Source organism: Camelus ferus, chromosome 29 (assembly GCF_009834535.1).
Source record: "Camelus ferus isolate YT-003-E chromosome 29, BCGSAC_Cfer_1.0, whole genome shotgun sequence".
NCBI classification, from domain to species: Eukaryota; Metazoa; Chordata; class Mammalia; order Artiodactyla; family Camelidae; genus Camelus; species Camelus ferus.
The window spans coordinates 9306349-9332025 of record NC_045724.1 but is presented as its reverse complement, the minus strand read 5'-3'; the positions used below and the strand labels follow the sequence as shown (position 1 = coordinate 9332025).

The following is a 25677-nucleotide window of genomic DNA, read 5'->3' as shown; positions in this document are numbered from 1 at the left end:
GTTTGCCTAGTCTCTCATCTGTGTAACTATAGGAAGCCATTGCGGCAAACGGTTCAATTATTTGGCAAAATTGTTATGGACCTTATTATTCACGTATCAGCAGGTGTTCTACCAGCAGGAGAAACTGAAACCACTCTTCGAAATAACATAAAGCACTACCCATGATTTATTCGGGCAAGGGAATCTCAGCAGATGATAATGTGTGTAGAATTATATCCCTTTTCCTTAACATAGATATGTCTATATTACCTCTAAAAATCATTGTCTGTTTTTGGATGTGTGTGTGTGTGTGCACGTGCATGTGAGCACACATGCATGCATGCGTTATGTCCAATACATGTAGGTGAGGTAATCAAAAGGTAGAATAACTATAAGGTGAGGTAATTAAAAGTTAGAACAAAGTGGGGAAAGGAGAAAGGAAGTGTATTTGTGTTGGATCTTCCCATTTTTTTCAATAGCAAGGAGTCAATACCTGCCCCAAAATATCATTTTTTGAAAAAAATGTAAGTAATTTTTATAGGGTCAAGGTTTATACGCTATCCATTTTGTGGTATAAACATGATCCCCGTGATTTTTTAGAATTAGATCTCTGTTTAATTGGATTCCACATTTACCATATAGTTAGTCTCTTTTAACAATGATTTAACAGTTTTAGAGTTTTGAAAGTTTTGCTTTTTCTTCTTGTTGAAAAACTATTCATGATCCATTAGCTTTTTTTTTTCCCCCTCTGGATTTATCTGTACTCTATTCACTGGACTCTAGGTTATTTTCTATTTGAGAAGATCGATCTACTGCCTTCAGAACTGAAGGACAACTTGGTAAGGCATACCATTCTGTGCTCACTCTCTCCATCTGAAGTGTAGGTGTGCTCAGATGTTGTGGGCACCACCCTTCCACCTTGTGGTTCTCCCTGGATGCTGCTGTGGAAACATCTGGCACCCAGTTCATCTTTCCCTCTCATGGAAGCCTTTCCCTTACGGTCTGGATCCTTAGATGCGGCTTTATTCTTGAAGTTCCACAAGAACTTCAAAAACAGAGGTCTTGCTGAGAGAATTCTGTATCTGCTTTTCCTGGACTTGGTTCACTCTTCGGTGCAGATTCAAATTGTTCTTTATTTCAGAAAAAAATATGTTCTTGTATATAATCCAATGTATATTTTAAACTGTTATGTATTTTCTTATTTGGAGACACCCTGGATGCATATGCAGGTTTCCTTTTTCTGATTTCTGTATATGTAGTCATCTTAATTATATTTTTCAGCAAAGGTGGTATGGAACGTATACTGAAAAATGAGTCTCTGCTTATGTTAGGTTGATCTTTCCAACTGCACACTGGATCATGTTCCTTTCTTTTTTATTAGCTTCCAACAGCTAACCATCATCCCTGGGGTGCAGCTGTAATTTTTAACACAAACTCACCATCTCCTTTTTTAGCCTCATTTCACCGCCTTCTCCCCAAGATATCTACATAAGCCCCATTACTTACGGGTGTCCATATACACTGTGACATTTTTTCTTTGGTCTCTACGAATAGTTACCGCTGTATATCAGATACACGTTTCCTGTTTAATTTTTAAGCAGAATTTTTATTTTGAGGAATGTTTAAAAGCACATTAAATTTAAAAACAGTATGGCAAACATCTTTACATTCTTCACACAGGATTAGCTATTGTGAATATTTTATCATACTCTGTTTACATATCGCTTTAAGAAGTGAAATAAAAATTACAGATAAAGATGAGGTCCTGGTTTTTCCTCATCACATGCCAGCCCAGTCCCTCTCCTCGTTTCTTCTTGTCCCATTTTCATGCATCCTTGATTATTCATTTGATGTGAATCCTTTCAATCCTTTAAATTGTGTAAGTATGTGCGTATGTGGGTGGATCAAGGACATACCCAGTATTGCTTTGCCTTTTAAATATTATATAAATGATATCTAATTATATAAAACCCTGCAAGTTGCTTTATTTAATCAAATCATGTTTTTGAGAGTTACTGATAATATCCTGTTTCTCTTGAATTTTCATTTTATTAATTTATTATTAAAGCTTTAAAAAATCTGGGTAACTATATTTAGGTCTAAAATACTTTATATCATTATAGTAAAATATATATAGTTAGCTGCTTTACTGTTACTACAGGATTCTATTAGAATAAACAAATTACTCTTTTAAATGACTCTCCTTCATCTCTGAAGAAGAACTTTAAGAACAATGGAATATATCTAGGTATCACCTGTACATTGTTTCTTAAAATTTTCACTTGAAATGAACCTTTTTTTTCCTGTAAAATAAGATTTAAAATCATTAAAAACAATCCTGGTGCTGAGCTCTAGAAGTTTGAGGGAGAATTATTAATTTAAGAGATAAATTCCCTTGTAATAATTTCTCACAGCCTTTTGTTTTGTCTTATTTAATTGTGTCCCACTGAAGACCCATCTGAGTGTATGTATGAAGAAAGAGAAATTATTTATACAATTGCAGGGACCTACGTGTATGTGCGGCACACACCTACTGAGTTAGTCCGTGATTTCTGCGGTGGGAAAAGAGTGAGCTCAACTCGTATCCAATTAAAAATGAAACTCCCCAAAGAAATATGCATAGTATTAAATTTTAGTTTTTCATAAATGTAATGAAAATTAAATAACTAAATTAGTATATACACTCTGGAGTTCATCTATCCATCAAAATAATTGTTTTTCTTCCTCTTTATTACTTCAGTAATCAGTCTCTGGTAAGCAACTGGCTTAGTATGTCAGTGAAGCATATATTTGAAATGTTTTTTTTTTCTACAATGAACTGATATAGTTTTATGCTAATTCAGTGCCTCTCACCAATCAGTCCAATTAATACATTGATGTTGAGGGAAACTTCGGCAGATTCCAGGGCCAATATCTGTTGTCAGGTACACAAGGCTTTTAGGTAGCTAGCAGTGTGCATTCCTCCAAACCCTACAGCAGGGTATTTACTTCTCTCTACCCCTGTGATAAGAACTCTGTTGCCAGAACCACATCTTCTATTTGCAAGTTCTACTATCCTAGGATGTCAGTCATCTGGTCAATGTAGAGCTTAGGGGTACCATGCTTATGGGTTTGTAGCTCCTACCTGTTGATTAGTCTCTTCTATCCAATGGCCTAGACCAGCTTTTTTCAGTCTCAGCACTATGGCCATTTGGGGCTGGATAATACTTTGTTGCAGGTGTTGGGTGGGGGCAAGGGGACTGTCCTGTGTTTAATAGGATGTTTATAAGACTCTGTGACTTTTACCCCCCAGATGACAGTAACACCTCCTCACTCCCAGTCATGACCAACAAAATGTCTTCAGGCATAACTAAATGACCCCTGGGAGGGGAGGGGAGGCAACGTTGGCCCCAGTTGAGAACCATAGTCCTAGAGAGTGCTACCATCTGCTACTATCTCTCAAACTAGTCTTACATCTTTGGGCAAAAGTCATATTTGGAATATATTTAAATTTGATCTTTGAGGCCAGGTTGCTTCCATTGATTTGGGCTAAATTTATATACAGGAGTGTATTATTTTATATAATTTATTTGAAATAAAAAAAGTCAAATATATATTTCTATTCTCAAGTCCCACTTTCAAAAAGTGAATTTAAACTCTTTTAGCTGATTCTTTTATTTCTCTTCATATTTCCAAAATCAGAAGAGTGGCACTGCATGAGATAAAACTAAAACTATGGCTTTGTGCTTCTGGAAATAGTGGAGCAGTGAGAACACAACCATTAGAGTTTGGAAAGCTGGCATCCTTGTTACGCCAAAGAATAATATTTAGTAGAACTGTTGCTTGTGATATATTGAAAGACGTATAAACAATGGACTACATAAGATCTAAAACACTGATAATGTTGCATGTGATTTCTTAATATTTTTGTATACAGGTGGTGAATAGAAGTAAGCTTATTTGTAAAGTTTTCTCTGCATGTAGCTTGCAATATTAGTTGAGTAAGAGTTGGATAGTTTGGGATCTCAAAGTTTAAAAAAATAAAAAACAGCCAACTGATTCTATTTCACTAACTGAAGCAAGTATATTGTTCAGCCAGTAACATGTGCTCAGAGATCATCAGAGTGGGGCTGACTTCTCACTCAAGCCTGCTGTTTCACAAGAATTGAGAAGACAGTAAAACAGATTGTCAAGAATAGGAGAGAGATGGGAAGTGCTCCTATACTTCAGTAATGCTGATCAGATCTGATTTCCCTATAATCATGACTTTGCTACTAGAGCCAAATGGATGGGCAAGAAAGAAGAACTGGAATTGTTCCTAGAATAATTTTTCCTCCTGGAAGTAAAGCAAAATGTATCTGACTTCTGCGAAAATGTGTGAAATACCTAATAAGTGCCCCTACCTTTTCCATCTATATCAGAAACCTTAATTCATAATATGAAATCAAGATGGGAAATTTTTTAAAATACTTGAAAATAAAAACTTCAAACTTTATGGGAACAAAGCTAAAAATTAAAGGAGATGAAAGTTTATATAGTTCTCCCTGCATTTTTCAACTACATAAGACAATTTATATTATTTTGGTTTGCCATTGAATCACACTAGAAGTGAGATTGACAATGAAATCTCTGGATGTGGTCGGTGATAAACCCTCATTCGTTGTAGAACAGTATATTGATAATTTAGCTTCAAATGAAAACATGGAAAATTTTGCTCCAGATTTACCAACTGGATGAAATTTGAATAATTTTAGTGAATTTATATGCCAATTTGGCTCTCAACTGTTTTTGCAGGGAATGAAATTATTATGTAATAGCTAAATCTCATACAATACTAGCTGTAATATTACTATTATAATTGTTTTTCTCATAAAAAGCTCCAAGTATTTTTTAAGTATTATTGCTAACAATTGCAGACTTAATGAATATTCTTAAAGAATCTCTTAAGAAGAGTTCCTAAAAATTAGAGAAACTTGAATCTATCTGCATACTAGATGACCAATAATGGTCCAGAATAATGTATTTTAAGAGTCATAAACATACAGCCATATATTCAATACCAACGTGCATAACCTGTTAACAGTTAATATGTTAATCCAGGGGGAGCATGTAAATAAGATTATTGCACTTTTGGTCATACTCAATGTCTCTAACCACTTGTCAGAAGTATTAAAATGTAATTTGGCTATATCACACAAGGAAAATAAAGTAAAATATTAAAGTAAATCTGTTTAGAATAACTTTTAACTTTCTTTTCGCTTGGCAGAGTCTTACTTCCATATTAAAGTTCCAGTTAAAAATTCTGCTTCTCGTTGATTAACTTCAGTAATTACGCTCTTTTCAATTCCCTTTTTCCTTACACTCCCTGGTAGAGTTTGACATAATTTATCATATATATGTGTGTGTGTGTCTGTGTGTGTGTGTGTGTGTGTGTATTCTTTTCTGAACATATACAATTTGAAGGTTACACATTATTTTATTTCTGAGCATATTGAAACTATGAACTTTTTCTATCATTTCCTACAAGACAAGGACCCTGTGACTTTCTCTAGCCAATGGCTTCATGAATGGCAGTAGTATCTGTCACTTACTGGTTGGAAGATTTAAGAACTGGCTATGGAATCCTACGTTATTTCTTTCCTGAGTCTAGACATCACAAAAGTTTCATATTAAGATGACTGCATCTCAGAATAAAAGGGACCTGGATTCTTGAGCCACTGGAAGTAGGAGAATCTCCACCAACCACACTGAGTTTGCATGAATAAGAAATAAAATTCTAATGTGTTAAGCTATTGAAATTTGTGGATTTCTTTTCATGGTGGTCCTCATATGCTTCATTATCCCTGCTTTCCAAGTATCTTCCTATATTCTCAATTTCTTATCTACCACATAGTAACTGCTTAAAGGATGTAAACAATAATGATAATAAATAATTTTTGGAAACTTTCAAAAAACTATTAGAATGAAATATCATTCTTTAACTTTTTCAATATTTTTTCTTTAAGTTTTACTGAAATATAATTGAAGTACAGCATAATGATTTGACTTATGTACAATATGAAATGATTGCCTTATTAAGTTTAGTGGATGTCCATCATCTCATATAGATACAAAATCAAAGAAAAAGAAAAAAAATATTTTTTTGATGATGAGAAGTCTTTGGATTTATTCTTTTAACAACTTTCATATATAACAAATGCCAGTGTTAACTATATTAATCATATTGTACATTACATCCCTAGTACATGTTTATCTTATAACTGGAAGTTTGTTCCTCTTAATTTCCCTCATCTATTTCAATCATCACCCCACCCTCTTCCTCTTTGGCAACCATCTCTTTGTTTTATCTATAACTGTTTCTGTTGTGTCATATTTGTTTTGTTTTTGTTCATTTGTTTTGGTTTTTAGATTCCACATATAAGTGAAATCATATGGTATTTGTCTTTCTCTGTCTGGCTTATTTCACTTAGCCAATACTGTCTAGATCAATCCTTGTTGTCACAAATGGCAAGATTTCATTCTTTTTTATGGCTGACTAATATTTCATTATACATGTACACACACACCACATCTTTATCTATTCATCTATTAATGAACACTCAAGTTGCTTCCTTTCTTGGTTATTGTGAGTAATACTGAAATGAACATATGGGTTCATGTATCTTTTCAAATTAATGTTTCTGTTTTCTTTGGAAAAATACCCAGAAGTGGAATTGCTGGATCATATAGTGGTTCTATTAAGTTTTTGAGGAAACTCCATACTGTTTTCCATAGTGGCTGCACCAATTTACATTCCTACTAACAGTGCGTAGGGTTTCCCTTTCCTCCTCATCACCCACACTTTGTATTTGTGGTCTTTTCGATGATAACCATTCTGATAGGTGTGAGGTGATATCTCCTGTGTTTTTTATTTACATTTACCTGCTGATTAGTGATGCTGAGAATCTTTTCATGTGCTTGTTGATCATCTGTGCGTCTTCTCTGGAAAAATGCCTATATGGGTCTTCTGCCCATTGTTTAATTAGATTGTTCGACTTCTGAAATTGAGTTGTATGAGTTCTTTGTATATTTTGGATATTAACCCCTTACTGGATATATTGTTTGCTGCTGTCTTCTTCCATTCAGTAGTCTGCTTTTTGTTTTGTTAATAGTTTCCTTTTCTGTGCAAAAGCTTTTTAGTTTGATATAGTCTCATTTCTTTCTATTTGCTTTTCCCCCTTGCCTGAGGAGATAAATCCAAAACATATTATAAACACTGATGTCAAAGAGCACACTACTTGTGTTTTCTTCTAGGAATTGTACGATTTCAGGTCTTTTACATTTAAGTCTTTAATCCATTCTGAGTGGCGTTGAGAATAGAAGAATGACAGCACTGAGGCAGGAAGACCTGCAGATGGCTTACTGAAATAACCCAGATGAGAGATGATGGTGGCCTCAACCAAGCTGGTAACAGTAACAGAATGGAGAAGCAGTAAAATTCTGAATATATTTTGGAATTTGAGGACCAGATCATAGGGTTTGTTATCAGATTGGCTATGGGGTTGACAGAAAATTGAGTCAAGAATGACAACGTGATTATCAAACTTGAATAACTGGAAGAATGCAGTTCCTCTTAAGTAATTTTGGAAAGGCTGAGGAGGAGCAGTTTTAGGGGAATATCACAGAGCAGTTTTGGATGTGTTAAGTTTGAGGTGTAAATTAAATTAGTAAATGGAGCTGCCAAGGCCCTTGAAAATACGGGTCTATAATTCATAAGGGACTGTAAGTAGAAAGCATAAACTTGGGAGTTATCAGCATAAATGTGTGATATTCCAAGCCATAAAGTGGATGGCACCGTTACCATAATGATGGAACAGAGAATAGGTCCAATGACAGAGTCCAGGAACATTCCAACCTTTGAGTCAGAGATTAAAAAAAAAAAAAAAAAGCAGTAGACTTTGAGAAGGAATGACCAAAAAGGTAGGAAAAAACCTGCATGAGAGTGATGTTTTACTATGTTAAAAGATATGTTAAAAAAAAAGAGAGAAATGATTTTGAGGACAAAATGAATAACGACCGATGAAATAGGATGAAGTCTGAGGGATGACTACTGGATTTAGCAAAGTGACGGTCATTGCTGAAGTTGGTCATAGTTTCATTGCTGTGATAATGGTGGAACCTAATTTAGTGGGTTCTAGAGAAAACAGCCTCCCAATTTAATAGATAAACAATATTTTTTTTTCAGTATAGAACAGGGAACTGTATTCAATATCTTGTAGTAACCTATAATGAAAAAGAATATGAAAATGAATACATGTATGTATATGTATGACTGAAACGTTAGGTTGTACACCAGAAATTGACACATTGTAAACTGACTATACTTCAATTTTTTAAAAAGAGAGAGAAAAGGTGAAGGAAGAAATAGGAGACCACTATGCATAGATTCTTTCAAAGAGCTTTGTCATCAAATTGGAGGTAAGTTATGGGTAAGCTACAAGAAGGAATTGGGTGTAGGCAGTTTTATTTTTTTTTCAATGTGGTTGAAATTGGAGCTTATGACACCCTGATGGAATGATCCAATGGAAAGGAAAAGGCTGAGAATGCAAAAGAAAGAACATGAAGTTGCTGGAGTGGACCCCTGATGTATAAGTGGGAATGTTGTCCTACTTATGATCATTCAGAGCTCACCCACAGTAATGGCAGAGAACATGAGGTGCTATTAGCACAGATGCAGGCAGGAAGTAAGATGGATTAAAGGCAGTTTATGTAAAATCTGTTTTTTTTGTTTTTGTTTTTGCTTCTATATTCTCACTCAAGTAGGAAGCAAAGTCAAGAAGTGGGTGTGAAGAAATTGGAATAGGTTTTGAGGGTATGAGAAGAATAATTATCTAAAACAGTAGGTGAGAAAATAGATTAAATAAATATAGCATTATTCATAAGCAGGCTTCTCAGTTCTCTTAAATTTTGTCATCACAATAGACCAGTCAGCACTATTGTGTATTGTTTTCCAACCGGGTTTAGCTTCAGGGGTCCCAGGGTAGAGTTGGTGGAAAGTTGGATTTAATCAAGCTTTTAGTTTAGCAAGTGGAAAAAAAATCAAGAGAAAGGTTCATTATAATAATTTACTATAAATCAAAGCTGAATAAATAGTAAAGAAAGGACATGAGGGGAGTAAGGGGCAGTGACAAGTTGGGGATAAACGGGTTGAAAGTTCAAGTGAAGTCCAAAGTTATGAGAGATAGGTGTCAGAAAGAGTAAACTGGAGAGATTAAAATGATAGTAGACAGTAGGGTATGTTAAATTGAGAGAGTTTGTTATTGAAAATGTTGAAGTCAAGGATATGATGTTGGGATGGAATAACTGATGTAGGGAGGTGAACAAGATCACTGGATGAAGGAGTTCAAGGATTTGAGACATCATCAAAGTTTTGCCTTCTATGGGGAGCTCAAAATCACCAAGAAGGAGGACAGGTGCGGAACTGAACAGAATATTAATGAGTCAGGAGCTAGAATTTTTAAAGAAAGAGGGGAGTCCCTTGGGGAATATTAGATGACTACAAAGTGCAGGGATAGTGGTCTGGAAGCAGCAAAGGGGAACCAAAAATAATCTACTTCCTTTCTCAGTCCTGAGGCAGAAGGGATGTGGACACAAAAACAAAACAAAACAAAACAAACAAACAAAAGCCAAATAAACCATGAGTTATTTGAAAAACTTCTAGAAGTAGTGTCATGGAAGTACCAAGCTTCAGTTCAGTAGGAGATGGGGACTTTCATGTAAGTAGTTTGGTATAAACTTTAAAAGTTATTTACTGATGATTGACCTTAAAGTCCAGAGTGTTAAAATTTAGGAGATGCATAGGGTTAAGAGATGATGTCAGAAGAGACAGAGGCCGCTGCTGGATGAGGATTTGACCTGGGCTACTGGGGACAGAAAAGGGCATGATGCCATCCATCCTGATGTTGTAAAGTCAGTGATAGCAAGGCTGTGACTGCTGATGGGAGAGAAGAATGTGAATGGAAAGCAGGGTGTCCTAGTGCAGTAAATGGAAGGAGAAGAATTGGGGGCTCTCCATAGACTCCTGCTGACAAAGACTTTGAGTCCTGCAGAGGAGAGATAATGGTGGTTGGCTAACTCTGGTTGATGGTTGTGCGCAGAGGGAATTTATTCCAGGACAGTAGTAGCCTCCCTCTTGTTTTGACTGCCATGAGTCCAGGTGCTTTGACAAACTGAATTCAGCAAAGCTCATTCATTCAGTAAGGCTGAGTGACTGTCTTGAGTGACTTGGATGTGGTCATTGTTATCATCTATAAAATTAAACTGTACCCATCAAATTTGTCCAAACTGTTTGCCTCATCTTAACATTTCTTACCCACCTCTTTGTATATTCAGCAGTAAGAATTTTGCCAACCAGCTAAGTTGAGCAAAAGTCATGGAGACCAACCACTCTCCAAAAAATAATGTTTTGATGGGACTGAGGAGTAGAAATGCAGAAGTGATTTTCAAACACAAGCCACCTGGGGAAGTGCTAAGAGGTGTCATTCTTACTTTCTGTCTCTCTTAATTTAGTATTATTTCTTTAATCTTATTTCTAATCTGCCACAATCTTATCTTCCGTGCTCTAGTCTAATTTCTAGTTTAACATTATATTATTTTTCACTTATTTTCCTCACAATCATTCTGACATATTTCTATTTCTTAAGTGATGTCCTCACTTAAAATAATTCATCTTCAAGCTCTGATTACTTTTATTTACTTTTTATTTTAGCTGTAGTAAAAGTCACTGTTTTTGATGAACAGTGGTATGAGTTTTGACCACTGCATAGAAACACATAGACCCCACAACAATCAATTTACAGAACTGTTCCGTCATTCCGAAAAAATTCCTTCATGCTGCCCTTTGTATTAAACCTCTCCCCAACACTTAACCCCTAGCAACCACTGATCTGTCCATGTCCCTATAGCTTTGACTTTTCCAGAATGGAAATCTAATCAGAATGTCATTGGTCCTTATTCATGACAGAAATTACATTTATCCAATTATTCAAGGCAGACATTTGAGAAACGTCCTTAACAATTCCCTTTTCAGACTCTACATCTAATCAATTATTATGTCTTCCTTATTATTTCTGGAATTCCTTCCTCCCTTTCAGTGAGCAAGGAGAAATAAGAAAGAGGAAGTTACTGGAATTTCACATTTAATAAGTATGGTTTTGAAATTGTTGGTCATTATTCTTAAGGAATTTTCCTTAGAAGGCACTGTTTATTGATCGGTTTGGTAGGCTTATGTTGGTATTAGGAGAAAGAGTTGAAAAGGTTTAGGACAGAAAAATGTCAATGTAGACTGTAGCTTTCATTTGGAAAAAGGTGTGAAAAAAGAAATAATTTGATAAAGTGAAAATTTTTTCCTGGTGTGATTAAAGATCTTAAGAACAGAGAACTGGTAAAATTGAAAATTGAGAGAGATTCTGATGATCTAGTCCCTTAGGATTTAATACCAGCAGATGAATTTTTTTCTGCTTGCTCACCATTCAGCAGATGCTACCTTACTACTGGAATATTCACTATTTCCTTTCCAAACATGCTATTACATGCCTTTCCCTTGATTCATCTTCTGAGCATGAAAGTTGAGGGGAGTCCAGGTAGTTATCTTTAACAATAACCAACATATGTTCTTTATTTTTAACTTTTAAAATGTGGCAAACATACACATTGAGAATAATTAGATCTCATTCTGTGACGAGGATTGCATAGATTTTGCTATAATATTTATATATGACATAGTGGATAAATTCCTCACTGAGAGATTGAAGATACTTTCCAATGTAGCTAAATTTGGTGCTCCAGCCCCCTCTACTTTATCCCCCCTCTACTTTATCCCTCATTTACCTTATCCCCCACATGTTTTATGGAATCTTAGTGTGAATCTTACTATGATGAGTGTCTCTTACACTGAATTTTGAACTTTTTAAAATATATCATTAATGTATAAAGATCTTGATCCCGAAGAAAATGAAAATTTTTCTGGAAAGAGAAATGGATAGACAAAACAAACACACAAATCAAAACAGCCAAAAATAGAAATAACACATAGATATACATAATGTTTCTTATATATGACGGATTACATTCTCAGATTTATCACCACATTTTACTAAATGTGGAACTGTGTTGGCGAGTAAATGAATCGCCAAACCTAGGGGATAAAATCGTTTTATCAGATGGAGGATTCAAAAGGAATGGAGATGATTGGTGTTACAGTGACTAATTAAAAGATCTTTTTTTCAACGATCAGGTGAAATGAGTTAGGGATAAGGACAATTAATTAGATCTTGAAGGTGTGAGACTTCTAGAAAGCCCACAAATCCTAAAATACTCAGTTGGTGACAAGTGTGAAGACTGCCTCTTTGCTTTAAGTATTTTCCACTTGAATGCTCCAATCTATCTCAAACTTGACCATAGTCAACTCTGACAATTAGGCTACCTGTCTCAACCTGCTCATACCTGACCCTTATCAGATTCTGTGTCATTTACCTGCATCACATCTTAGTTTGGCACCTTTGAAGTATTGTCTATTCCTGCCATGGGCCTCCACTGTACCACATACAGGTTTCCATTCTCTAGTATGAAATTAACTCATGTATTTACTTGGTAAAACATATTATTGTCTACACATCCTTCTTCTTTTTCACTGGATGTGAATTCCAGAACTGGTTGAACTAAGTTTCAGAATGAGATTCACTCTGAATATAGCAGAAATAAACAGCAGACCAAACTTTCGCTGTGTAGCACAGAATCATTTTCTTATCAACCATCCTACTCTCTCAAATACAGCAGACCAGAGAAAACATATTCCTGGAAGATGAAGGACTTAATGGTACTTTCAGTGGTTCAGATCCTGGTTCTTCCATCTGCTCATTTTTGAACATACCAGTTATTAACTTTTTTTAGTTCCAATTTTATTCTTTTTTTTTAGGTGATAGAATTGATGTGGGTTGGTTGATGTCAAAATATAAATAGCAACCGATTCCTTTCTCTAAAAAAAAGCATGCAGAAGTCAAATGTATAAAATAAACCAGATCTTCTTTGGGTAAAACAGAGGGGAGGGGGTGGAAACTTTGAAACCCTCATGGGAGCCTCTGAAAGATTCCACGTGAACACCACTCTTCTCCATGATACGCAGCCTTACTCACACTGCTGACACTTGTGAGTCCAAGTTGTATTGAAACCATGTTAGAATTTAATTCAGTATGTCTTGAAATCTGAGTGTTACAGAGGGATAGGAATGGAAGAAAAGAAAGATCATTAAAGGAAATTTTTACATTTATGGTTTTCTTGCACCTTGGTGTGAGATTGGTTCACCATGTATTCACGGATCAAAAACACAGCTTATTAAAGCACCAGCCATTTGAGTTTTTGAGCCTCTAGGTAAAACCCTAACCCTAACCCTCAAACAGCTGCTGGAAACTTGAATACCTGGCCTAGAAGAGAAGGGAAGAGATAATCAGAGAGAAGAGTGAGAGATTGGAGAGTGGGATAAAATTTGTGTACTGACTACCTGCCCCACCAACTCTGCCGTCCTCACCACAGGCACTGGTGAGCAGTTTTTCCTTTAATTTACGTATTTATTTTCCTAGCAAGTGTGAAGCCTGCTTGTTTCAGTTCTGCTCATCAAATGCTCACTGAGGGCCTACTCCGGGGCAGTCACTCTGCCAGGTAGCAGAGATTCAAAGATAAATACCATGTACTCTTAATCCTTTGAACAGGTTAATTCAAATGCAGTTTAGAGAAATTGCACTTGATGGAGCAGAGAGGGACTAAAAATTAGTCTGCCTTTTCCCCCTGCTAGAAACATTGGTTTAGAAAAAGCAAGATGAAAAAAACTCTGAGAAAAAGATGATATGTAAATATGTTTGTATTCCAGTGGTGCAATGGAGTTATCCTGTTCTCTAATCTTCGAGATCTTAATTTCAGTATTTGTTTTATAGAGGATTGAGTTTCCTTTCCCACATCTATTATATTAGGAAAGAAATGAGAGATGAATGGGCCAGATAGGAAGTAAAGAGGAGATAGCAAGCGTGTATATTAAAGGTTAATGGGAAAGAAGATAGTAGATTAAGTTAGAATTGAGAGGAAGTGTTAGTGGAGTACTGAGAAGGAAATTGAAGGGACTAAGATACATTAAGGAAAAAAGAAAAGAGACACAGGGAACAACCAGGAAACAAACAAACAAAAAAGTAAGAACATATTTAAAGAATTATTCCAAATGATAATCATCAATTTTTGCTTGTAGCCAATTTCAAAAGCTACTGAAATTTTAGATTTAAACTTTTGAATTCAGATACAAAACCACTGCTATGATAGAGGAGACATACTTTTGAGGAGGGCTGAAAAGCAAGATGGTGTTATTTTATTATAGAATGTAGCGTGCATGTACCTGGTGATATAGTACTTAAACGTATTACTTAAATTACTATTTATTATAGGTAATAAAATAAATAAATAAAGCCAAATATATATTATTTAAATTACTATGTATTAGATAATAAATATAAATAGCTATGAAATATTCACAGAATATATATTTAAAATATTACTCAACTGAAGTCTACAAAGAAAACTGTGTCCTTGCTGATACAGTGTGTAAACAATGTGCTGTTGATCTCCAGAAACAAAATGATTTAGTAATATAAATGCTTACTTCTGGTTCCAGTTCTTGTAATAGATGTAGTCAAAGACTAGGAGCCCCTATACTCCTAAAACACAAAATTGAGAACAAACTAAAATTAAAAAAAAAAAAAAAAGAAAGCATAAAATAGATCTTCCTCTCTGGGAAAGGTGTACAAGAGGACTGTCTCAGTTTCACCCAGCAATCCAAGTGGTGGGAATGTAACTTACTTAACTGTATTAACACCTATGAGGCATGAGGTAATGGTGCTATCGATGGATGAATATAAAAGACGACTGGAAAGTAGGTCTGTATCAGGGCATCTCCAGGCATCACTCAGGGAACAAGGGGCCCCAGGGAAAGGAGCCAGTGCCCTGGGGACAGCCAGCATTCTGTAGCGCAGTTTGTAGTATTCCATTAGGCTGAGCAATGTGATCCACTGACACGCAGCTCCTCTGCCTGGACTGCAAGTTCATTGTATACAGAGCCTAGTTCAAACTCTGAGAGCAGCTTTTAAAAGCTTTAATCTTGAGGTAGTTATTTAACTTTTCTTTGCCTCAGTGTCCATATCTGTAAAATAGGGGTAGTAATAGTAATGACTTCATGGGGTTGTCATGAAGATTATGCAAATTAATAAATGTAAAGTGTTTAGTGCCTGACATGTAGTAAGTATCAAATAAGAATTAGCTAGAGTATAAACTCCATAAAAGCATGGGTTTTTCCTCATCTAATTTATTGCTTTATCTCCAGCACCTACTATGTAATGGGTAGCCAGTAATATTTGTTGAAGGAATGCACAAATTTGATATCTTATGTTGCCTTTTAAGGGTGAGATCATGAAACACAGAAAGTAATATTTTGGCCTACTTAGCCTTTATATACTTTATTAGAAATTAATAGAGACTGGCTTATGGTCATCTATATATTGCTGAAAGCGAAAACTGAGCCTTGATTCTTCATGTGTTCAGCTTCGGGTGACCTCTGAGCCAGGGCGAAAGCAGATATCTAGGAGAGAGCTGTCACCAACTTTGCTTCTTAGGGTAACGGTGCTTGGCAAAGTATTATCTTGTCACTGAGTGTAATACTTGCTTTATAGTTCTCAGTTACATGTAAAATGGTTCTGCTAATGAGTGTCATCTAAAAAATTCTACTCAATGTAGGGTTAAAATCCTGTGCCTGCTATAACATGGTATTCAATATGCATTTGTTGAGTGAATGAATGATCATGGCTTTATAGCAATCTGAATCCCTCTTGGTAGAGTTATTCTAGGACCTCTGTCTGCAGCTACAATAAAACATTTTCTTAATTAGAGTTACATACAAATGACTTGACTAGCAATATATTTTGAAATTTCAGTATTGTATTCAAAGTCTGTATTATAATAAGACTAATGTTTATTAATTAATAAATGAATGAATTCATCTGGTCATGAAGCATTGAGCAAAGGCCTAATGTGTATAAGGCACCATGTCAAAAATGATATATATCATCTGCTCTAATCTTCATAAAAACCTCATAAAATTTTTCTATTATTTTCTCTACTTTTTACAGATAACGAATTTCTCAAATAAAATATGCCCCAAATCAGCACAGCTAGCAAATGGCAGAGCTTCAATGTCAAGCCAAGATCCGCCTGCCTCCAGAACCACTGCCATTCAGTAAGTTCTAATTATTCATATGTGCATGTGTTGTTTTTGTAGGATTTTGTCTAATATACATTTTCTACATGACTCATACTATTTCTTTAAACTGGGATATCTTTTTCTTTAGAACATAAAATTAAGAATGAACTTTTTTTGTTGTTTTAGTCTACTATTTTCTATTCAGTTTATTGATATGTTGTAAATTGTTCATGTATTTTCTTAGATGTTTATACAGAACATTCTTTGTTTAGCAGAGTCCCTTTCAAAAACTTAAGATTTCAGTTTTTGTTCGCTTGCATACTATTTCTTAAATATTTACTAACAATTTGCATTTCCTTAGCTAGATATTAAAGGAATGAAAAAACATTCTTTTCTTTAAGGAGGTCAGATTTTTCCCTTATTAAATACAAAGATTTTTATCAAAAATGATAAATTATTCTGAAGTTATATTGCTATTGGGGAGCACCAGTCTATTCTTGGTTTTAGTCTGAATGAAAAAAGACCCAAATAGTATGTGATCATTGAGTCTTGGCATTTGAGAGTGGTGGCAATGAAACCTTGAAATAGGTTTAAAATGTCACCTGTGTTTTTTGCTTTGTTTAAAACAAACTTCCTTTAAATCAAGGCTGAAGCTTTGGAATAGGGTTAAAATTCAAGCATCTTTTTCTGTTTCATAACATTACCTTATTTTTTTGTTCTGCTTCTAGAATTTCACATTTTTTGTGTGCATTGAGCAAAAAGAACATTTATAATTATAACTTTTGTTCTGTTCATGAACTCATGAAGTTCATGAGTGCTTATTTTCAGTTTCCTCCCAGTAAATGATCTTCAGAGAAGTATATGATGACTTTAGGTTTACCCTCATAGGTACTGAGAAGATGTCTGTGTCTGTCCTTGCTGAATATACATCCCTGTGTCTGACTGGAGGGTGAGTAGAACTCTGCACATTTTCTACCCAGGGAAGAAGCTGAACAATTATGACGTTTTGATTAATAGTACTGATGCTTTAATGGCCCATTTTATATCCTGAACACGGTGGTGGAATATGTTCCCTTCTGTGAAGACTGTGGTTCTTCTGATTCACTTAGCATAGACAGCAAAAAGCATGAAAGATCTCTTGTCTCACAGGAAGAAATGGGTGGCTGTATAATGCCAGTTGCATATATTACTGAACTGTTACAGAGGAGAGGAAATTACCCAGTCAGAATAGATGTCTCTGTAGCCTTGTATCCGCATTCTAATAGCCACAGAGTTTATCTTAGTCTGAATGGAGCTCTATGTTATTAATTGTTTTAATGATTTCATTGATTTCTGGTAATCTAGGTAATGTGCCTTACTAAATTCGGTAGTTTATTTTGCTTTTCAATTAACCTTTTACTTTTGTTATATCATTTTTTATTAAAAACAAAGGTTTTATCTACATTTTAATGATATACCTACCTTAGTATATTATGAATTATATTTGGCTCTCTTTAATGCAATTTTCCTGAATACTTCAGGGTAATGGCAAACCATAATCATTCAGTATTTTATTACAGGTTATCACTGACACAAGACACTTTTGAAGTCATTTGAATAAATGCTGGAATTCTCTATGTATTACCAAAATAATTTTTAAAGACTTTTTTTTGTATTTTTGAAGAATACAATCAAGGCAGAAATGTGAAGCTTTAACCTGGTCTTTTATTTCTCAGATTTATGAATAATGGTATTATTTCAACTTAGCTGTAAGTTATTTTAATTTAATTCAATTAGCAGATACAAAAATAGGTAAACAGTCTCTGTAAGTTTAAAGCAGTGTTTGAAATAGTGCATTCCAAAGGAAAGAACACAGTTAATATGTGTACCTTTCCTGGGTTTATAAAATATTTCACAGGCTTAGATAAATCATTTTATTTTCAAATGCAATCTGTCTAATTAAAGTCTTTATTTGGCAGATGTATGTAGAGTCATCTGTGTTCGTAAAAACATTGGTGAAATTGTCCCACACCATGCTCAGGTAGGTTCTCTACTCTTCATTCCTGGAGAGTCACATTCATGCATAACTTTTTTGCCAATTAAAAACTGTTAATGGCACAACATTGTAATTGATTAGCCTCTGTATGTTTACAGCTCACTTTAATTGCTGAAAAACGCCATTTGTCAGTTTCATGTTCTATTGACAATGCTATTGATTTATCTGAATTTGGCTTTGTCTTGTCTCCCGTACATAAAACTCACATATGCAGTTCAGATGGGAAATGACTGTATTGATTTCCTTAACTTGAGCCCAAATGCTAAAGATTTTTGGATAAGCTTTCTCATTACTTAAGCCAAAATCAATAAGAAGGAGCATCTTTTAATGAAAGAGCAGTTTGAGCAACGCACTTCAGACATAGGGTCCTGTTCATTCTTTGCTTTACAAATCGATCTCCTAGGTTCCTTAAGTGAGGTCCAATTGGTTGACATTGTGGTTTGTCTTTGTGTGTAAACTTGCAGCTTCAGAAAAGAGAAGATGAGCTACCGAGACAGTGGAATGAAACTCTCTTCCTGAAAAAGAAGATAGTCCACTAGCAGGTAGAAAATCTAGTGTTGAAATGCAATACAACCTGCAAATATATTAAAGAATTTTTTCATCTTTTAACTCCACGCTTACATATATATATATATATACACACACACATATATATATATATTATCATTGCGCAATATTTTAAAGAGTCCTTCGCTGGCTCATCTTTTTAGTATCTATATTTGCATTATCATATACATTTACACCCATCTGATTTTTCACATTGCATTTTAATATTTACTTTTATTTCAGAAAACGTCTGCTTGTCACTGCGGTTTATGTTTATGTAGTGCAAAATAATCCACTGAAACATCAGGCCATTTGAAAAATAACTTTTTGTTTAGTGATTTTTTTTATTGTCATTTCTTTTCATCATTGACTTTCCCATTTTCTGCAGGAAGGCAAGCACTGGAGGTGAGCTACAGAAGTAAAGTGCCCATCCAGAGGAACACTGAGAAAAACCTGCACCTGTAAAACAAGTTATACGGACAGGCCAAACGTCAGGTACTGTACTATGACATCATTAACTTCCGCGAACTACATAAATTAAGCTGATTATGCCTTCACTTAATTAACTGAGAATGACCTATTGATGTCTAGGCCGAGTTAGCTAGAGACCGCTTGCTGCACTGTATTTAATTTATTGGTTTTCAATTAGTTCTTCTCTAGCCTGTGATTGTTCAGAAAAAAAAAAGTCCATTTACATCTACATCCCATAGTATGTTTTTATGCACAGTGAGTTTATATTTAAAGTTTTATCCTGAGTAGTATTTTTCTTTGCCAACAGCTCTTAGGTTGATTTGAGTAATTTTTTTTTTTCCTCGTTGTTACACATAAGTTGGTTTCTGGGATGAAATACATAAGCAGATTAATTCAATTTGGTAGTGTCGTGATATTAAATTATCTTCATAAATGATCTCCTACAGTCACTTCAAGAACTATCGGGTTTTAATTACATTTTGGAAATTAATTTTTACCAAATATAGGGTTAAACTATATTTTCTGTGGAGCAATGTCAGTGAAGAAAGTTCTTAGGTAAACATTCAAATTTTTTATAATTTTTCTAGAAACTTAATTTGAGAGATTTTATTAAAGTGGAAAGATTATAGCATGAATGGCCACTCTCAATTTCTTGTGGTAAGTAGGACTAATGTATATGAAAATACCTTCAGACAAAAATTTATCCTTAAAATATTGGTCTTTTATATACTAATTTTCTGAGGGCTGTTAAACCGCATTATAGTACGCTCTACTATGCACCTTTTATAATCCACTAATCAAAAATATTTATTGGATCATTTTTATGTTTTCAGTATCTATACATGAAAACATCTTACTAGAGGTTAGTAGTCCAATTTTAGGTATTATAATTATTTTAATTATTTACTATTGATAGTTATTGTAAGACGGTCAGTCAAAATATGGAAGTAAACTAAGTACAAAGAAAGTATGAAACCTTCGCTTTGGTAATTAGCTTTATCTCTCCCAAATTCAAGTCTTTATCTGAGAATAGAGTTAATAATGAAACTTGGGACGCAGGACTCCTTTGAGGTCCTTGTTTATTCTTCTATACATGTGGTTGAAGTATTTCTCATTCTGGAAGTTCAGAAGAGAGAGATTTCTGTGGATTGGAGTAGTCAGGGATTGATTAAAAGTGTAATTGCTCTTACAAGACATACATGAGTAACATTACAGTTGATAATCCACGTTAAAATTTATGTGTAATTTAATTAGCAAGGTATGAGCTTGTGGGCATATGAGGCTTTAACAGTATCATTATTTGTGAATAACAGAAAGCTCATAAAGAGTTGTAGTAATGTGTGCATCACAAGTGTGAATCTCATACCTGTGCATATACCCCAGTGTTGGGAGAGTAATTTAGCAGCTGTATTCAAAGAGGCACTGCTGTTTTCCACATATTTATATATGTGTAATGACTTTCACTGAAGATTTGACCAGCTTACTTAAACTCATAGCTATATTTTCCTGAATTTTAGGAGAGAAACTGATTGCTATTGCAGAATTTGGGAATTAGGGAATCACAAATCACTGCAATCTCATTTGGATATATCAAATGACTACAGTCCCTTGAATGTCTAATGTAGATTTATGTGAGAAAGTAGTAGGAGATAAAGCTTATGTTTTGGGAAGAGTAGCTCGGAAACTCACTTTTAGTTTTGTAATATGAGATTTGTATTGGACACCAAATTGGAGAGGTTTTATATGGACCTGTGTGCGTGTGTGTGTGTGTGTTTGTGTATGACTGAAGTGTTCAGGGGAAAGTTTTGAACCAGAAGTGTAAATGAGGAAATTGTTAGCATAGAAATTGTATTAAAGCCAAGAGGAAGTGTTCAGGGGAAAGTTTTGAACCAGAAGTGTAAATGAGGAAATTGTTAGCATAGAAATTGTATTAAAGCCAAGAGGAAAAAATAAGTAAATGCTAAGAGAACAGAGAAGAAAATCAGAGAAGCCTCATTGGTGTTCCAACATTAAGAGGTCAAGGATATGAGAAACCAAGAAAGATACTGAACACCCAGCAATGTCATAAAAAATCTAAAAGAGTTGGGAGCTTTAGAAGCAAGTGAAGAAGGAGTTTCAAGGAGAGAGAAGTGATCACCTGCATTAAATTCTGCTTATGGTCAGTAAGATGAGAACTAAAAATTGACTGTTGAACTTAGCTCTGGTCATTGGCTATCTTGCCAAAAGCAGTTTCAGTGTCTTGGTAGGTGTGCACAGTTATCCTGATTGTAACGATCAGCGTAGCAGAGAAAATCATAATGCAGGAAGTAGAGAGGATAATCATTGGGACACTATCTTGCGAATGCGAGAGCTGATAGAATCTACTGGAAAAAATGGAAAGTTTGAAATTTGGATTTAGGAGAATGGACAAGTCTTCCGTAGCAGTATGAAAGAAGGTCGCGTGTACAGGCATAGACGAAAATAGATGAGTATGCTGGATTTGAGCTATTTTTCCAGCGAAGGAAGAATTCTGGTCATCAGTTCAGTGTAAGGATGGGGAAGGAAGTATTGTAGGATTGAGGAGTGAAAATAAGGAATGAGATCTTTTTCTTGGACAGTAAAGGGAGAAATTGGCCATAAAAAATTAAGTCAGACTACTTAGAATACTCAGGTCTATTCTAATTGAAAATTTACCTGACCCAAATTTTCTCAGATCAGCACGTGTATCATTTCTACCAACTAACGTTCTGTACTGAAACTGTGTGCCCAGTTTCTGTCTGTTCAGTTGGTTACAAGCTGCCCGAATGCAAGATGTATATTTGATTCATTTTTATAGTCACAACATCCAAATGCAGTCCTTTGAATGATATGCGAAATTAAGAAATGTTTGACAGATGAATGAATAATTTATGTGATACATTGTATGTTGTGCTAAAGACATATAAACAGTCAAAAATATGTTATTTATATTTGGGAAGTTTGCCGCTAAATGTTATTTCATATTTAAATTAAACATTCACTCCTTGATCTTGGTTCCAGTCATTGTTTTAACTCTAGGTGCATTGCTGAGTTAATCATTCTCCTTAGTTCATGGCACATTATCACCATTGGCCTCCCTTAGTTTTGTAACTTTTACTTAATTTTTAAATAGAAAATTATTTTCATTTCCATAAACAGTGAGTGAGAATATGGCTTGCCAGCAAAGGCTGTGGTAAGTCTTTAGGCTTTTGACAACCTTGTAGACAAAAATGGTTATCTCTCTATACTCATTACAGTTTTAATTTTAATTTCTATAAGCTAGATGAAATTGAACATCTATCTATATGTTTAAAGGCCATTTACATTTTTTTCTGTGAATCACCAGTTCATAACTGATCATGCCAATACTATGGTCACTTGATTTCTCGACATCCTTTTCTCCACTGAGGACGTCTTGCATCTTAAATTTCCAAGAAATGCAAACCTTTGCATAATCTCAGATTTATTCATGACTTTCTATTCTTCTAGTAAGATTTATTTTTGATATTCTCATTGCTTGCAATGACTTGCATTAGTTTATTCTATATAAGAAACCCTGTAACCTCATTATTTACACATTTACTAAAGCAGCTGAATATTTATGTTTTCTCTTCCATCTAATATTACTTTTGTGGACAGATTTTTCTGAAGGTTCTAAGGTTCTTGATGTTTTTTTCCTTACGTTAAAGGTTTAATTTGACACGTCTCTGTGGGTTAGCGTCCCTTTACTATGATGTATGGGCAACCTGCCACCGGGAACAACCAACCAGCCTCGCAAACAGAATAATTGGTACCATTCTTTTCACATACACAAAAGTAAGTTAAAACAGAATGGTGCTTTTATCATCAATTGATTCTTAGAAGTCCTTTCTTGATATTTCAGCCCCAAGGCTTATATCAAAGTTGTTTCCTTCAATGTGGAAACTTCAAGCTTCCAATTCAGCAGTCCACAGACCCAGAGCATCAAAGCAGACCTGCCCTGTGATCCACGGCTAAGCACTTACTTTCTTGAAGTGATGCTCAGTGCTCTGATGCAGCACCAAGATCTGAGGGTGCTGTTATGAGACGATAAATTAGGGAACCAGACGATTACACCCTTTGGCCTCCACTGAGATCTTCGTGAGCGGGAGCACTTGTCTCCAATTCCTCTCTGACCTGTCACTGCTTCTGTACGGCGGCCACGGCTCAGGTTTCTCACTTGACCTACACACAGTTCCTGAGAGGTTGATGTGTGCGAGGAGCCTGACTGCTTCCTACTATGGTTGTTGAGAATCCCTGTAAACCAGAGGGTCTCTTCAACTGTGCATTATCTTCTCTTAGCTGCTGTTTTATTTCCTGCTGGAACTCACATTCTTTTCGATTACACTGACCTCTAAAATGGCAACTTCCTTATTTAAAAGTTCTGCGGTAATTTCCCCTTTCCTTACTTAGAGAAGTCATGATTTTAAAAGCATCTTCATCATGATCATCCTCAGCATTCTTTTACTCTAATTGGAATTTAAACAAGAGGAAAAGCCAAATGGTGTATAATTTATTAATATCGCCTGCATATCAAGTTTCCATCATTTTTTTCCAGTGTTTTCCTCATGCCCTATGTGTTCTATGTGTGCTCATTTACCACCATGTGATGCAGAATAGAAGCTCAATTAGTCTCTCCACTGTTCTGCCTGACAAAAGATGTAAAACTTGCACACAGGGAGGTGGAAGTGTTAGATCTTTGTTGCTGTAAACTCATTAGTTAATACTGGGGTGGGGGGGAGGTAGAGGGGAGACCATCCCAGAGACAATTTTCTAGTTGGTCTAGTTGTGTCAGTTACCCTGATGACTGTCGTAAATCCATTTCTTCCTCTTTCTCCCCCTACGTGGTTCAGGTCTTCAGCATCTCTCTCTGGTGCCTCAGCAACACTCTCTGTCTCTGCTGTTATTCTCATCCTCTTTTACCCATCCTTCTGCGGCTAGACTGGCCTTAAAACATCCACACATATGCACACACAGGAATCGAGCCATATTATTATGCTCGATAATATTACACCTTTATTACCTTTCTTATGATTGTCAGCTCTATGAGTGTAAATTTTATTTTATCTAATCTCTAATGTTTCATATTATATTATCACACATTCTATTTTTTCTCTTAAAATAATCACAAGACTTTAGTTAAAAAAAGAAAAAAAAGAAAGAGAATAAAATAAAATAAAATAAAACAAAACAAAATAAAATAATCACAAGACTTTTTTCCTGTTAATCTACAGATTCTACTTCTTTTTTTTTTAGAATTCTGGTCCTATATTTATAAAAGATTCTGATATAATGTTATATATTTCAAAATTAAAATGAATACTTTGCTTATTATTATAAATGTTATGCTATGTTAAATGTTATAAACATTCAATAATCATTTGCTAATTCTAAATATTAGTTTTCAAGGAATTTTAAATACATCTAAGGAATTTTTAAAATTTAATTGCAGAGCTAAAAACTCACTAGTTTAAAAAGTTAACTCTATTTAATATCAGTTTTATTTCAATTACTGAAATCTTTGTTTTTTGAAAGTATTTATTTAGTTATTTTTAAGTGGGTGGGTTACTTTCCCATTATATATGAAAGGTTTAACCTTCTCAAATGTTTTGTGTTTCAACTCAGCAATTCTTGAGCTGCTTAACTTTTAACTCAACAAGTATATAATACAGAAGACAAATGCATAAATCAGCAGCAATTTTAAAAAATAAAGATTGGTACTGTCTCTGTGATGATCAAATGAATGGAAGCCATTGATGGCAATGACAGTGTTGTGTTTTTGAACTGGCTCATCTCTAGCTCCTTTGTTTGCCTCTTGCTTTTAAAATTACTCCTGAAACAAGTACAGTGGCAAGCTAATTTTCTACATTCATTTGCATAATTGCCATCATAACTTCTTTGACACCTTCCATCAATTTACAATGAAAAGCTCAGAATGTTTCTACACAATTATTGTTTTTTACATTGTTTCTAAATAACTATTGTAAGGGTTGATGATTTCAGGTCTTATCCTTATAAATATTAACCTAGAACAGAGCAAACAGGTGTCTTCTAATAATATGAACACTTAGAATAAAGAGGGAAGTAATTTGAACACTTAGTATAAAGAGGGAAATTTATTTTAGAAATTCATGATGCCATGTTTTAAGTAGATACTGGAATATAAATAAGATTAGAGAACATACATACTAAATAAAAGTAGATACCTTTAGCTATGCTTTTATGAAAGATTTGAAATACTTTGGAATTAAAATAAAAAAGAATGAAAGATTCAAAACACACATGTCTTGACCAAATGCTGGTACACTGACTTCACCATATCTTCACAAAAACCTTATGCTTTGGGCACAGTTAGGCAGCTGGTTTAATCAAAGTTTGGATA

At 34.7% G+C, this 25677-nt stretch overlaps 1 long non-coding RNA gene across 1 annotated transcript; it reads left to right on the top strand.

Annotated features, from left to right (window-relative positions):
* The first annotated feature begins 16254 nt into the window (after nt 1-16254).
* Nucleotides 16255-18234, top strand: LOC116660425. The gene is made up of 3 exons (XR_004315928.1): nt 16255-16264; nt 17117-17177; nt 18187-18234. It is a non-coding gene; the product is annotated as an uncharacterized LOC116660425 (long non-coding RNA).
* Nucleotides 18235-25677: the final 7443 nt, after the last annotated feature.